The 9,908-nt window shown below is 34.9% G+C and overlaps 1 long non-coding RNA gene across 1 annotated transcript; it reads left to right on the top strand.

The window, feature by feature from the left end:
- Nucleotides 1-271: 271 nt before the first annotated feature.
- LOC125618344 lies at nucleotides 272-8,966 on the top strand. Its single transcript, XR_007349635.1, has 3 exons — nucleotides 272-285; nucleotides 4,581-4,590; nucleotides 8,802-8,966. It is a non-coding gene; the product is annotated as an uncharacterized LOC125618344 (long non-coding RNA).
- Nucleotides 8,967-9,908: the final 942 nt, after the last annotated feature.

A 9,908-nucleotide genomic window follows, 5' to 3' on the forward strand; every position in this document is an offset into this window, starting at 1 on the left:
AGTTATGAAAAAATTCAGCTTGATAGTTGCATATATATATATATATATATATATATATAAAGTCTTATCAATCTGCTCTGGAAATTAGACCATATCTGCCACATTAGGAACAATTATTGTTATGTCTTGTTTGAGCTAGGGATAGACCATTGTACTCTTTCTAGAGTGATGATTTTTTTCTAGGACCTTTAATGTTACATTAATAGGAGAGCTGGCTATATTGGCTCATGCTAGTAGTCCCAGCTACTTGGGAGGCTGAAGTGGGAGGATCACTTGAATCTACAAGTTTGGAGACCAGCCTGGACAAGATAGTGAGGCTGTATCAAAATCAAACTAACAAAAACAAAACTACAAAAAATAAATAAATTAATTAATTAATTAATTTTAAAAATGGTAAAATATGATTACATCTTTTGGATTCTTGCAGGTGCCACTAATTTCTGCATTCACCCTGAGATGCAAAATAGATTTTTACTTGCTTTCATGGATTGGTTGATGTGGCATTTCAAAGACATTTATTTGTAATTCCTCATTATCATGGCTCAAACTTACGGACTACTGGATGGTGGTTGTCAGGGAGGGTTCTGACAATTATTTTCAAGTATGTGCATTCCAATTATACATTTGAGAACTAGGAAAATCAGTAGTGTTTCTACTGACAGTTGCCCGATTTTTAGCCAATACTCCTGTATACATGTGCGTATAACACAGGGAATATGATTACAACTCAGCTCTTGTGTCCAACAGCCAAAAAATCCCACTAAAATTCATACTTATATGCTATATAATTACCTTGAAAAATTCCAATGTTTCCTGGGTCTTACTAGTCAGTCAAGGATTGTTCTAGCCTTAAGCAATGTATCTACTTTAAGACCCCTGATTCTGTTAGCCTTAGATCACTTTTTGTATCGTCTACCAAAGAGACTGTAGCACAAAAGCATCACTTAGCATAGATGGTTGAATTTTTAAAGTTCTAGGATCCTTCTAAGTAGTATATTAAAACACTCTGGGATATTCACTAAGGTATTAAATTCTGTTTCATGCTAAATAACTTTAGAATAAGAAAATTATTCATTAAGCAAATTTGTGTTCCATACACATACACATACTTTGTTTCAACACCCCCTCAGGATCCTGAAAATTTATAGATATCTAAATTTATAACTAATTTATTTAAAAATTTACTGATTTATAAATTATTTTTTTTGTAAATGTATACTAAGTTAGATAGCTCTTTGACCTTAACTCACTTTCTTCTTTTAGCAATTTCTGAACTTTCCTGGCTGGATAGTATTGTAATTTAACAATAATTATTGATCTGTTGGCCAGTAGAGGCATAAAGCATAAATTCTGAACAGGTACACTTCCCCACCCCCCAAAAAAAGACAAAATCTTTTGTATCAACTATAAGCAAGGAAGAAAACCACTGGCCTTTCAGGAGGATTCACTTCAGAGAATCCACTGGACTGACAGAAATATGAGAATTCGGGATTTTTTAGTTCATCATTCCCACATGCCTACATCATAAGTCTCAGAAGTTTACTCCTTCCTAATAAGAGGTATATTTGGCACAGCACAACTCTTGGGGGATGATAATGAAAACTTCAATGAAGTGCTATCATAGGGATAACATGCCTCAGGCCTTATCTTAAGCTCTTTCTTTCCTCCATCTGAAGGACATGAGAATGTCTTTATATACTGACTGGGAATCTGCCTTGTTTTTGCCCAATGATTTAATTTGGTGATTATTTATATTTGTACTGACTGTCTTTCTTTAGCATATCAATAATATCAAGTAATGGACCTTTCATTTCTTTTTGTTGTTGTTATTGTTGTTATAATTAATATTTGTTCTAAACTTTTCAGAAGTCTTAGGTACTACATTTGCTAGATTTCCTTAAACCAGTGTATAATACCAACCTAGTTCATCACCGGTATAATTTAACAATTTCACTGTCACCTTGTGCCATGTTTTATCTGTGTTCCACCTTTAACCAGTGAGTGAGTGGTTCCTTGTAGACCTGATGATGTCTATGATGATACTGATTCATGGCAAGTCTCAAGCACAGAACACATACTGGGAAATATAAGGTATTCACTAAAGCATATGCCCCTGAGGGTTTATAGTGGGGAGCTCTAATTGCCTGAGTTTAGGGATGGTGCATCATTCAACTTAGCAAATATGGTTTTCCTTTATGTTTGTACTAATATATCTTTCTACATCAATGTGTAAGAACTTAAATTGCTTAAAATACTCTCCAGCCTCTTTTTTAATGTTAGTCATAGTTTTAAACTCATAATGATATCTATTTTTAGTTTACCTTTTTATTTTTCTGATGATTGTTAAATAATTTAGCTAGTTTTAAATATTTTTGACCATTTATATTTAATTTTTGTGAAGCACCTACTTTTCTATTGCATTGTGTGCCTTTTTATTAACCCAATAAATTTATATTCTAGATTCGAATCCTTTTTCTTTTGACTAAAGTATCTTTATTTCAATGTATCCAATTTTATCTTTTAACTTCATTTATCAGTTTTATTTCTTATGTTTAATTTTTATATCACTGCTTATCCTAACTTTTGAGGTTATGAGACTGGGGTCAAAAGAGCAGTCTCTGTAGGTAACAAATAATTACGTCAAGAAGATAGGAGCCAATTCAAGAGAAAATAAAATGCTAATACCTCCAGAGTATTTCCCCCTTCTCCACATGTTGCTGAAGTTACCTGCCTCCAGAGAACTGTTCCTCCCAAAAAGGAGTCAATGAGTAGCCCCTGGGTAACTCCCTTCCTGCCTATACCCCTAGGTGGTTTCCTTCCTGCCCTTGAACCTCTGTGGTCAGGTAGGCAGGATGGGTGTAGGACAGGACATGAGAACAAAAGAAATATAAAATGTATAAAAGAGGGAAGACATCCCTTTACTTTCTCCAGCACCACCTCGACCCCTTCCTCTACATAGGAGTCTCTGTCCCTCTCTTTCTGTGTTCTATCCTTTAAATAAAACATTTTGCTCTTGCATCGACATTTCTCAGATGTTCAATCTTTGACATGGGGGACATGGGACTTGGATTCTCAACACCAGTATCATCCCTATTACCTTTCCTTTCTCTAAAATATTCATTACTTCTTTTGACATTTAGGTTAACATTATGTCATTCTATTGTCTTTCAGTTCTCATTGCTTTTTTTGAGAAGGGAAATTATTTGTTCCTCTGAAATGAAAGTATTAAGCCACATGATTCTAGCTAGTTTTATTTTAATCAGTGTTATATGTTGAGTACAGTTTTTCTTGTCTTTCATACAATTTGTAGGGATTCTAGAATCTTTATAGTGAGTATATGTCTTCTCAGTGTGAGCGTGTTTTCAATTCTATGATCTTTTAATGTTGACTCTGAGAACAGATTCTTAAAAATATTTTCCCCAGGAGGCAAATTTCATGAGGAAAAAACCGACTTTTCACTCAATGACTGTATTTGAAACGGATCTTTCTTTTATAATTTTATTCTTGTACATTTCTTGTTATAATAATAGTTTTCAGGTCTAAGGTTAATCTATGGGTGAATTGCAGCCACAGATTTTGAAAAATGAATAAATGTGTTTAGCAGAAGAAATCTATTTTCAAAATTGCACCTCTAAAAAGAGTGTATTCCTTATTATTAAAAAATGAAGGTGTGTTAATTACTGAAGTCAAAACAATTAAAATGTTTCTCACTGGTCAGATAACTGATGTAGAGGTCTAAATTTAAGGGAATGGGGAGAGATCAGGTAGGGAAAACATATTATCAATTTAAATGTTGATCCAAATTGAAAGAATTCCTTATTAATGGGATGAATATTATGGTCTCTCTATTTCATACTAAGATTAAATTCAATCTATGGGGAAATTTCTACAATCAGAACTATTTTCAATGAGATTCTTACATAGGAATACAGAGTAGACAATTAATAGTTATTCTCATAAACATAAATACCCCATAAAGCTGCATGAGCACACTGATCTCTTATGGAGTTCCATATTTCAATAGCATTGCTACAGTAAAATTACTACATGCTACCCGTCATTTTAATTATTGAATAGTGCCATGAGTGGTGGCACTTCTGTCAAAACATTGTAAAGCATAGTAAAAATAAATTAAAAAAAATAAAATAAATAACACATTCCCCAGGCACTAAAGAGTAAGCTGAATGAGGAAGGTCTGTTTTCAATGTATCTTGACAGACCACAGCAGGGTTCTGCATGAGAAATGCTACAAAGCATATTTCAAATGAAGCAACGAACTTTAATAGGAATACCATTTACACATAAATGTATACTGGGTGATAATCACAAGTCTACTTATTCAACAGCTGGATCTCAGGATTAGAATGAAGGTGACAGAGCATAGAGAATTATGTTCCTACAGAGTAGGAAAAATCCTATTAACCTTTAATGACCTACTTTTCTTAGGCTTTTAGTTTAGAATTCAGATATAACGTACTGTTTATTTTGTCTTATTTTACTGTTAGATTCATAGTGTACAAAATAAAATATACACATATTTTATTAACAATATTCATTTAAATTTAAAGAGTGAGTCCAAGGCCGTGGTGGGTGCTTAGACACTAATTTTGAAGTAATACAGAAAAACCTAAGGGGTAAAGTAAGTAAAAAATGAACGCCTTGGATGCTATCAAAACACACAGCAGTAATACATCCAGAAATTAAATCTCAGTGCCAGGGCTCTTATGGTACCTCTCAATACTGACTTGGTTCATCTATTTGCACAACTCTCATAATAACAACAAAGCCTTTCATGGCTGACTAATGGGATGCGTTTAGTTTAATTATTGTTTGGCCACTTGGAGACTCAACTTATTTGAAAGAATGGTGATTACCACAATTGTCAACTCCTTTGATTTATACTTTATTCAGGACACTAACTAACAAACATCACTTTTAGGGACTGCAAATTCATTCAGCCAATTTGGAAAGCAGTATGGAGATTCCTTGGAAAACTGGCTATGGAACCACCATTTGACTCAGCTACTCCTCTCTTGGACTATACCCAAAGGACTTAAAAACAGCATACTACAGGGACACAGCCACATCAATGTTTATAGTAGCACAATGTACAATAGCTAAACTGTGGAGCCGACCTAGATGTCCTTCAGTGAATGAATGGATAAAAAAAAAAATATGGCATATATATATACAATGGAATTTTACTCAGCATTAAAAAAGAACAAAAACCATGGCATTTGCAGGTAAATAGTGTTGGAGAAGATAATGCTAAGTGAAGTCAGCCAATCCCCAAAAAACAAATACTGAATGTTTTCTCTGAAATAAAGAGGTTGACTCATAGTGGGATTGGGAGGGAGAGCATGGGAGGAATAGATAAATTCTAGATAGGGAGGAGGGGTGGAAAGGAAAGGGAAGGGGCAGGGGATTAGCAAGGGTGGTGGAATGTGGTGAACATCATTATACAAAGTACATATATGAAGACTTGAATTGGGTGTCAACATACTTTATATACAAACAGATACAAAAATTGTAGTATATATGTGTATTAACAATTGTAATGCAAAAAAAAAGAATAGCATTATCTTAGATTAGGTAGAGGGAAGTGAAAGGAGTGAAAGGCAGGGGATGTGGGGATAAGAAAGATAGTAGAATGAAACAGACATTATTACTTTATTTATGTATGTGACTGTATGACCAATGTGATTCTACAATAGGATACTCAGAAAAATGAGGAATTATATCCCATTTATGTATGATATATCAAAGTATATAAGTGCATTCTACTGTCATGTATAACTAATTAAAACAAAAAAAATTTAAAAAAATAAACTGATCACTTTTATATTTTACTTAAAAGACTTATACATTTCATTAGTGAATGCTCATTAGTGAATACAATAATGTTTAAATGTTGCTTTTTCAAAAATTTTTAAACAGTGAGTCTTATAAACATATCTCAATTTGATTATTTGTCAGCATTTGATCATGTTAATTAAAAATAATAATTACCATCATTGTGATCCAGATACTATGTCAAATATTTAATATGGGTAAGACATAATTTGTGTCTTAAAGAAAAAAAAAAGCATGATCTCAAATAATTAGGATTTTAAGAAGCATTATGTAATTTCCATAATAATAGAAAAATCTTGCAGTACAAAGGATATTGAGTAAGGAAAATATGTTGACTAGACTGGCCAGAGTAAACTTACAAAGGTGATGAAATTTGCATTGGGTAAAAATAGAATAGACATGTTTTTTAAGAGATACTGAAGAAAGATGAGGGCTAATTTGAGTTGTATGTAGATTGAGGTTTTGGTACATCTAGAATAATTAGGAAGCTGACATTTAAGTCTGGCTCTTAGAAAAGGAAGTTATTAGTAAAATATGGTAGTAGAAGAGGTAAAAAGAAGGAATACAGGGTAGTAAGAAAATGTGAAGAAAATTTTAGTTTGGGGGAAGCCTGAACATGCAGAGGAACCTGGCTGATAAAAGGACACTCAATGAATCAGAGAAAGGAGGTGAAAATCTGAAGTCAGCAGTGATGCCAGATGCAAATGAGTCAAGACAGGTTGTAAACTAAAATGCTGAAGCAAGGCTGAGTAAAGTGCAGCAGGTTTGAAAGGGCAAGGGTGACTGGTGAGAGAAGTCAGAGGATAAAGGGTGAAAAGGTGACTGCAGAGTGGACAATTCCTGTTCAACTTGCTTAGGATTTTATTGTTTGATATTCTCACAAGCCATGATTCTCAAAACCAATTCAAATCCAAGGCCACACAAAAATCTCACTAGACAAAATTGCTTGTGGTGAAATAATAATTTACACATATTTTGCTGATTCAACAAGTGTTGCTCTAAGAGCTTTATGCATATTAACTCATTTATTTCTTTCAACAGCATTATTACTATCATTTTTAGATAAGCAAACTGAGTAATGGAAGCATTAGGTAATCTTAGTTAGGTCTAACATCAGAAAGATACCAAGCAGAAGATCCAGCAAAGCCAAACCATCCAGACTCCAGGGTTTTGAATTTAAGCATGAAACTATTGTTCTGTTATTGCTATTGCTCTTTTTGTTTGTATATCCTGATGATATTGTTAGCTAGTTCATAAAATTAATTTTCCACAATGCCAAAGATAAGAAATTAATTACAAAGGACCTAAACACTAGTAACTCTCTAATGAAACCTGGTTTTTCATAAATCATCATATTCTAGTTCTTCCTTTGTAAGACAATGTCTTCCTTAGAGCACTAATCTCTAGGATATATAAAGCACTCAAAACCTTAACAACAAAAAATCAAATAACCAAATCAATAAATGGGCCAAGGAACTGAACAGACACTTCTCAGAAGATGATATACAATCAATCAACAAACATATGAAAAAAATGTTCAGAATCTCTGGCAATTAGAGAAATGCAAATCAAAACTACTCTAAGATTTCATCTCACTCCAGTCAGAAAGGCAGCTATCAAGAATACAAACCAGAATTACATGTTGGCAAGAATTTTGGGGAAAAGGCACACTTATACATTGCTGGTGGGACTTCAAATTGGTGCAAATAATCTGGAAAGCAGTATGGAGATTCCTAGGAAAACTTGGAATGGAACCACCATTTGACCCAACTATCCCACTCCTGGGTTTATACACAATTGACTTAAAAATGGCATACTACAGGGACACAGCCATATCAATGTTTATAGCAGCACAATTCACAATAGTTAAATTGTGGAACCAACCCAGATGCCCTTCAGTGGATGAATGGATAGGGAAACTTTGGTATATATATACACACAATGGAACATTGCTCAGCATTAAAAGAGAATAAAATCATGACATTTACAGGTAAATGGATGGAGTTGGAGAATATAATGCTAAGTGAAGTAAGACAAACCCAAAAAACCAAAGACTGGAATGTTTTCTTTGATATGAGGAAGCTAAGTCATAATAGAGATGGAGGGGGAGCATGGGAGGAATGGAGGAACTTTAGTAGGGTAAAGGGGAGAGAATGAAAGGGAGGGGGAAAGTGGGTAGGAATGATGGTGGAATGAGTTAGACATCATTACTCTAAGTACATGTATGAATACATGAATGGTGTGAAAATACTTTGTATACAACCAGTGACTTGAAAAATTGTGCTCTATATGTGTAATATGAAATGAATTGCATTCTGACATCATGTATAAGAAATTAGAATGAATAAATAATTTAATAAAGAAAAAAAAAGAAAATGTCTTCCTTTCCTTAATAATTTACCACTCTCAAAATACATTTTTTCATTATTTCATATGCTTTCTGGTTTTCACTTCTAAACATTCAGTTAAAATATTAATGAATAAATAAAAATGAGTTGTTTCATTCACTCACCCTTTCAGGCAACAAATAATAAAATACTATTTTATGAAATACTTTATATTAAGTATATATAAATATATATACATACATATGTGCATATATAAGTCTATATGTATAAGTGTATGTTGAGAGCCATAGCTGAGTCCCAATGACGCATGGCATTTTTGCCAGAACAGAGTGGTTGAGAGGTGACTCCAGCAAGCCATTGAGATGAAAATGGTTATGTTAAGCTGTGTATATTAGACCCCTGCTGTCCACCTCGGCCTGCTACTTTGGAGTTCTCGCGGGGATTCCCAGAGAGTTCCCATTGGTTGGGGAAGTGCCAGAGGAGGGATTTCCAGTTGGTGGTTCCTGGAGGAGCCGCGTGCATGGTGTTCGGGAGAGTTCCCGGGGCACGTGTGTGGAGTATGCTGGTGGAGTTCAGAAATAAAGTTTGTTCCTGCTTCAGTGGCTCATGATTTGTGCCCAGCAAGACTGCAGCATTTGGCAGCCATTGCAGGGAACACCTGAAGCTCGGAGGTAAGTGAAATTGCTCACCCCTGAGGGAAGGCGAGAGAATGGGTGACCATTTCAAAAAACAATGTATTCTTGTTTTGATTTGTTTTGTTTTTGTTTCAAGCTGCCTATCCCTAGAACTTTCTCAGGCAAACTGGGAAAAATGGTTGGCTCAAGGTTTGAAGTTGTTGGCCCCTGAGGAAGAGATAGAAATAGACCACAAATGCACATGTCAAGAAAATAGGAAAACTATACAATGATTTTTTTGTTCCGTTTTTGTTTCATTCTGTTTCAGTTTTGTTTTGTGTTATAGTAGATCAGAAATTAGCAAAAAGCAAACTGAAAAAGTGTTAAGTAAATTGTTAGAGGTCTAGACTATGGTAGAAAAGATGTTAGATAAAGCAAAAGAGAAGGTCTCTCGAGCTAGTCATACAGAGGAAGAAAATTTAAAGGAAGAAAGCTTAGAGGAGAAACAGCTATCAGAGGGGAAGCTACAACAGGAGGCTGCTACTAACACCATTCTATCACCAGAGGGCATAATTCAACCAACAGCTCCATTTATGGAGACAGCTGAGTGGCCCTCAACCCCTGTAGTTGATAGATGGGATCCTGAGACAGGACCTCAAAGATTAGCATGCCCTGTACTTGAGCAGGCAGGAGGGCAGCGAATTCACCGTGCTTTAGATTTCAAAACAGTGAAGTAATTAAAGGAGGCTGTAACAACCTATGGTCCTCAAGGACCCTTCACTGTAAGCATGGTTGAATCCATTACCAACTTGGACATGACACCAGCAGACTGGGCTAGCATGTGTAAAGCTGTGCTAAATGGAGGGCAATATTTGTTATGGAAGGTAGCCAATGAGGAATTTTGCATGGAGATGGCTAGGCGATATGCAGCAGCCGGTTATCCTCAGAGAAATCTAGATATGTTGTTAGGAAAAGGACCTTATGAGGATCAGCAGCAACAAATTAGATATGATCCTGCTATATACTCACTAATTGCTGCAGATGCAGTTAGGGCATGGAAGACTTTACAAGGACATGGAGATTTACAAGGTCA

Source organism: Marmota marmota, unplaced genomic scaffold, assembly GCF_001458135.2.
Source record: "Marmota marmota marmota unplaced genomic scaffold, marMar, whole genome shotgun sequence".
Lineage (NCBI taxonomy): Eukaryota > Metazoa > Chordata > Mammalia > Rodentia > Sciuridae > Marmota > Marmota marmota.